Here is a 7,130-nt window from a genome sequence, read left to right as displayed (position 1 = left end):
TTTAGGGGGAAAAAGAACACAAGAAAGTATGTTCAAAAAAAGTTTGTTTTGTTTTGTTTCTGAAACGGGGTTTCTCTGTATAGCCTTGGTTGTCCTAGAACTCATTCTATATACCAGGCTGGCCTCGAACTCATAAATCTGCCTACCTCTGCCTTCCAAGTCCTAGGATTAAAGGTGTGCACCACCACCACATATATGTTCAAAATCATAGAATAGCCAAACATTTAGCTATTAACAGTAAGAAGCAAAATAATTTAAGTACAAGATAAAATATTGAAAATCATACTTCATTAAAGTTAAGAATGTCTTCTTTTTCCTGAGCAGTGGAGACAAAGACTGTCTAATCTGGACAAGAAAAAGTAACTCTGGTTCTGGTGATAGATGATCTGAGTTCGTATACAAAATTCCCATCGGGTCATAAAATCTGTGAGGAATGACACATGGATTGGATTCAACAGACTTACAGGACACAGTGTCAACACAAAAGTCACTGTTTCTGTACACCAGCTATATACAACCCAGAACAAAGAGGCTTTATTTGTAATAACATAATAAAATATTTAGAAGTAAATTTAAGAGACTTTGCACTGAACACTACAAAACACTTCTTTAAAAAGTTAACTTTGGTTTGGTTTGGTTTGGTTTTCTGAGGTAGGGTCTCACTATCTAAACCAGGCTAGTTTTGAACTCACAGAGATTTGTGTCTGAGTGCTGGAATTAAACTTGTATACCACTACTTTGGACGCTGGGGAGAAATCTCTTACTCATCTCTACATCGTACTTGATCCTGGAACACCGACTAGGGGAAGTCAGGGAATAGAGGACAGACGCACAGACACAGTTAAGGAAAGCTGGGATGAGGTGGTGCATTGTGAGGAAGTTACATCTACTACTTCCTTAGTCAGCCTGTGTGTTAGGTACAGCTGGGGGAGGGGGTGTGGGGGCAGGGGAGTGGCTCAGTCTCCGAAGGAGGTCCCTGCAGGCCAGCAGTCTCAGGTTGTGAGCACCTTGGAGGAGGAAACTGTCATCGCTAGTTTTTATTCCCCATGAGTTAGTGGGTCTTGGACCTCAGAGGAAAGCCTTGCTATCCCTCTGAGCCTCGCCCGGGGAAGGGTTAGGGAAGGGTTTGCCACTCCTACAGGGCTGAGACCTGGTCTTTGCTGTGTCTGCGCCTGTGTCAATAGTACATAATCAGCACTCTGCTCCCTCAGGGTTCCCTCCCCTCCAAACAGTCGGGGCTGCGGTGGAACTCAGCAATACAGTGCTTGCCACGTGCACAAGACCCTTGGATCAATCTGCGGCACCAGAGAAAAACAGAACAAAACCCTGTGATCTTAAAACAGCAATACTTTCAATGTGAATTATGGAGGAGCCACAAACATTCAAATCAGGGCAAATCCACCATAAAGTTAACTCAAAATTAATCAAAGTGAGCCTATCAAAATCCTTATGGCCCTTTTTTCTCCAGATGTGAAAGACCAATCCTAAACTTTGTATGGAATTCAAGGGGCCTCCAGTCAAACAATCTTTTTAAAAAGATCAAAGTCAGAGGACTGACATGTTCAATTTTTAAACCCACTACAAAGTTTCAGCAGTCGAGACAGGAGTATGACCCTGGTGAAACAACGGATCAGTGGGGTAGCGTTGAAAGTCCATCTATACTTTAACACGTGTCATTGGGGAAAGATGTGCCTCTTCAGTAAAAAACGCTGGAATAACTAGATACCCACATACAAGAAAATAGATTCTGACCTTTACCTACACTGCTGTCGTATGTATTTGTCTGAATCTGGGAAATTCATAATTAAAAGAAACGCCTCGGAGTCCAGGGTCCAGGTTCGAGAGGTCAGTTTAGTTAGGGTTTCCATTGCCAGGAACAGACGCCATGCCCATGTAACTCTTTTTTGTTGTTGTTGTTGTTGTTTTTGTTTGTTTTTTTAAAGATTTATTTCTGTCTTCAGACACACCAGAAGAGGGCATCAGATCTCATTACAGATGGTTGTGAGTCACCATGTGGTTGCTGGGAATTGAACTCAGGACCTCTGGAAGAGCAGCCAGTGTTCTTAACCGCTGAGCCATCTCTCTAGCCACCCATTTAACTCTTATAAGACATTTCATTGGGACTGGCTTACAATTAAGAGGTTTAGTACACTGTCAGCAACCCCCAACCCAAGAGTTAACTCAAAATATACCAAAGACCTGAGTATAACATGTCAGGCTTGTTGTAGGAAGTACTTAATCCCAATACTGACTTTCTACCTGGCCTTTGACCATTTTGTTCCCAGATAAAAGACACACATAACCTTTATATTTATGATAAGCCTAATCAACACAAGAGCTGGGCAGATATCTGTCCTCTATGCTATTATGTCTATTTCCCAGCCAATAATCCCATTATATAACCTCCCCTGTTTTGTCTGATCTGCTCTGAACTCCAATTAGCTAGCCTACATGGCCATTATATTAAGATTCTTACCCCATGGGGGCTTTCTCCTCTCTCAGTCTTCCTTTCCTTTTTCCTTATGGTTCTCCTCTGACTCCCAAGTCCAGGAACCCTTACCCCTACCTATGTCTCTTCTTCCCAGCTATTGGCTGTTGGCACCTTTATTCACCAATCAGGGATGACTTGGGGTCACAGGGGGTGGGGGGAGGGAAGTAGGACATAGCCTCTCCTGGGTCTACATGCAGTCTCTGGGAGCAACAAGTATTTAGCATAGCAAAAGACCAAACCTCAACACAAGTTATCCAGTTCTTAGAAGAAAACATGGAGGCCAATCTCTATAATCTCATATTTCGCAATGATTCCTTAGACATAAGGACGAAGTACAGGGCTGGAGAGATGGCTCAGCGGTTAAGAGCACCCGACTGCTCTTCCAGAGGTCATGAGTTCAATTCCCAGCAACCACATGGTGGCTCACAACCATCTGTAAAAGAGATCCGATGTCCTCTTCTAGTTATCTGAAGACAGCTACAGTGTACTTATATATAATAAATAAATAAATCTTTAAAAAAAAAAAAAGGACGAAGTACAAGCAAGAAAAGAAGAATTAAGCTGGACATGGCAGCTCCTTCCTGTAATCCCAGCCCCTGGGAGACCCAGGCAAGGAATGAAGGATTCAGAGCCAGTCAGGTAGCTCAGTGAGTAAAAGCCTGATACCCTCAGTTCAACACCCCACAGGGGAAGGAGAGAACAGAGTTCCAAATATTATCCTCTGATCTCCACACACAGGCCACAGCACGTGAGTGTCTACTTTGAGCTCTCTCTCCTCCATCTCTGTCTCTCTGTATCTCTTCTTTCTCTGTCCCTCTGTCTCTGTTTCTGTCTCTGTCTCTGTTTCTCTCACACACACAATAATATATTTATTTATCTATATATTTATATATACACATTAGTGTTTTGCCTGTGTGAGGGTGTCAGTCCCCCCACCCCACCCCAAACAGGAGTTAGAGACAGCTGTAAGTGGCCATGTGGGTTTTCTGGAAGAGGAGCTGGTACTGTTAACCAGCCACTTTTCAGTCTCACAAAACAGCATTTTTAAAAACTGTTCAAAATCATGTTTGGCTACACAGTGAGTTCAAGATTTGTCTGAGCTATAGAAGATGCTGTCTGGAGAAAGGAAAGAGATGGGGAAGTAAGGAAAGGAAGGGAAGAAGGAAGAAGGAAGGAAGAGAGGGAGGGAGGGAAGGAGAAAAGAAAGGAAGGAAGACAGGTTAATTGAACCCTAAAACGAAGCCACACTTCCTAATAATACCACTCCCTATGGGCCTATGCAGGCCATTTTTATTCAAACCATCACAGGTGGTTTACTGATTTAGTCAGTTTATTAAAATAACTGACAGGCATCTGCAATGTGGACCTCCCCTCCTGGCTCAGTACTGACAGACACGGTCTGCTTCATGGTCTCGGGACTGGTCAGTCTGAATTTTAAAGATCACATAGTGGTGACTCACAGAATTTGAATTACCCTTACCAGAAGCAATGGGAAATTCTGGAGAAGGATTGTGCCGACTTGATCAGAGGCAAAGGAAAAGAGTCTAAAAGTGAAAGGACCAGTTAACAGACATACCAAGATACCAAGAATTACAAGGAAAGCACCCTACGGTGTTTCCAGACGAGAGTCCACCAGTAACTGAATGACTGAGCAGTCCTGAGACCATGAAGCAGATTACTTCTATCAGTGCTGAGCCAAGCATGGAGGTCCAAGTTACTGTTGCTGATGCCTAAGTCAGTTATTTGACTTAATCGGTAAAAACAAACACCTAAACTTAAAGGTACTGTGCATGAAGACCCACTATCAAGCAGCGGGACAATATGAAATATGAAAATCAAAGCCTCAGCGAATTTCCACTTCATATCCATTAAGATAGTTATTATTAATAAGAAAAAAAAATACAGGCAATCCCCACAAGGATGTAAAGAATTTGGTGTGCGTCTCCATTTCTCCCGGGATTGTAAACTGGTAACAGCTACCATGAAAAGTAGGGTAGAGGCTATACAAGAGATAAACATAGGTTACTATGTAATCTAGTCATTTTGCTTTTTAGGCTGAAAAGAACTGAAAGCTGAGATTCAAAAGAAATTGGACAGCAATCTTCACAGCAGCGTTATTCGTAAGAGCGGGGGAGATGGAGGTAGACCAGATGTCTCCTTTCCTGATGAACTCAATACAGTATGTCCATTAACTGGAAGAGTGTTCAGCTATAAACAAGAATGACATTCTGAATCAGGTTGCAGCATAGAGAAACCTTAAACATTTTGATTGCAAAGCCAGACACAAAAGCTGATATGCTGCATAACAGCACCTATGTGGAATGTTCAGAACTGACAGATACACAGACACAAAAGCAGGTAAGTAGGCAAGCCTTCTGAGGAGGCCTGGAAGCCGGAGGGGTAGCAAAAATGGAATGCAGAGCAGTTGCTCCTTAGGTATGAGTTTCCACTTAGGTTGAAAGTTCTGGAATAGTAGAGATGGCTCCATAGTACTGTGAATAATCTGAATTGTGTACCTCAAAGGGTCAGAATGGCCAGAGTTGTATATATTTTTCTACAATAAAAAAATGGTTTAAAAAAAAAAAAAACATGGGCTGGAGAGATGGCTCAGCAGTTAAGAGCACTGGCTGCTCTTCCAGAGGTCCTGAGTTCAATTCCAGCAACCACATGGTGGCTCACAACCATCTGTAATGAGATCTGATGCCCTCTTCTGCTGTGTCTGAAGACAGGAATGGTGTACTCATATATAATAAATAAATTTTAAAAATATGCTAAGTGAAAGGCCAGATACAAAAGAAGCATACTATAAGATTCCATTTCCAAGTTAGAGAGATGGCTCTGTGGTTAAGAGCACTGAGTGCTCTTCCAGAGGTTGTGAATTCAAAACCCAGCAACCACATGGTGGCTCACAACCATCTGTAATGAGATCTGATGCCCTTTTCTGGTGTGTCTGAAGACAGCTACAGTGTACTTATATATAATAAATAAATAGATTTTTTAAAAAATGTTCCATTTCCTAATTGTTGGACAACGTTGGGGTAGTCACCAGCTTTCTCATATGTGGAAAGGGGGAGAAAATCGTAATATTCAGGGTTCTCTCTCTCTCTCTCTCTCTCTCTGTGTGTGTGTGTGTGTGTGTGTGTGTGTGTGTGTGTACCATGGTGCTCATGGTGAGGTCAGACAACTCTTTTGGGGGCTTGGTCTTCTTTCTTGCTCTGTTCTTCCCTTCTGCCTTGACTTGGATCCTCAGACTGTGTGGCAAGTGCCCTACCCACATGCCACCTCACCAGTCTCATACTCAGTGCTATTGAGAAGACTAAAATGAAGGCAAGAATGTAGGGCTTGGTGCAGCTGCTGTCTCCAAGCAGTCGATATCCGATATCAGTGCTCTGGTGCGTTAAAGCTTTCATTTTAAGGAAGGTTCTCAGAGCAGAACCTGTTTTAATGGAACAAGTACATTAAGTGCCAACTATGTGCTTTTTGGTGTTGCGTGATGCTCCAGGGGAATCCCAGCAACCAAGATGACTCCTATGAGGAAGGGTGTGTCCAAAGCCTTCACACGGTTTTAGGGTCATAAAATCAAACTCGGGAATTACATTCCTCTTTCCAGTAAACGTGAAACAAAACATAAGGCATCTGAAGAACTACTGGAATGGACTGAAGTCTCTGGCCGAGGGAAAAGTAGTCCAGAGTAACCCAGGCAGAGGCTGTTACCTCACCTTCCCAAGGGCAGAAAGGGGCTAAGAGTATCCTCTGCCATGGCCAGGAAGAGAGGAAACGTGCCCCCTCTATGACTGAGTCTTTGAACTCTTTGGATGTAGGATTTTTTGATGAGTCATTTATGTCCGTCTTCCTAAAGAGTTTTACTAGGCCAACTCTGATAGTTTTCCCATCTACAATTCTAGGATTCTATAAATTTTGAAGCCGTGGTAAATCATCTAAGAGCCAATAGTATCCAACGGAAAAAAAGAAATTAAAACTCTTGTGCCTGGCTCTAAAACTGCTTTTGCCAATGAGAGGATGTTGTGACCTGAATCACAATGTTGTTTTGGGGGTTGACTTTATGAAAATCCTCAGAAACTTTGAAATTTCCATAACATTCTTTCCCTTGACTTTGAACATCCATTTGAAGTCTCGTTTATAACCTGGAACTAACGGAATCTAGCCATGAAGTGTCTTTCACGTGTGATTTGAGGAATCACAGTCATACCCAGACAATATGGAAATGAATATCCTCCTGACCATTCAGGATCCAGAGTTCTATGCCCACTGGCTTCTCTCCTGACCCTGTGAGCCCAGAGCTCTGACAAGAACCAGCTACAGACACTTGACTGTGAGGTGTGTCCCAGGGGGGGAAGTCCATGCAGCTCTGTGTGTGCTCACTTCAGGACACTCGAGAGCTGCCTTGTCAAGAAATTCAGCAGAGCCATTTGTTCTCAGATCAGCTCTCGTGTGCCCCTTAGGGCTCAGCGTACAGCCTCCTCTACCACTTCCTCCCAATTTCCACCAGAAGTCTCTCACAGCCTGACCCTGGGCTTTCAACCTCAGAGGATTGTGCTTTATCATATCGAAAAGTGCACTCGGGTTGGGGATTTAGCTCAGTGGTAGAGCGCTTGCCTAGGAAGCGCAAGGCCCTGGG

The sequence above is a fragment of the Rattus norvegicus genome, chromosome 15, assembly GCF_021556685.1.
Source record: "Rattus norvegicus strain SHRSP/BbbUtx chromosome 15, alternate assembly SHRSP_T2T, whole genome shotgun sequence".
Classification (NCBI taxonomy): domain Eukaryota; kingdom Metazoa; phylum Chordata; class Mammalia; order Rodentia; family Muridae; genus Rattus; species Rattus norvegicus.
The sequence above is the reverse complement of the archived record's forward strand: the minus strand, read 5'-3'. Positions refer to the sequence as shown.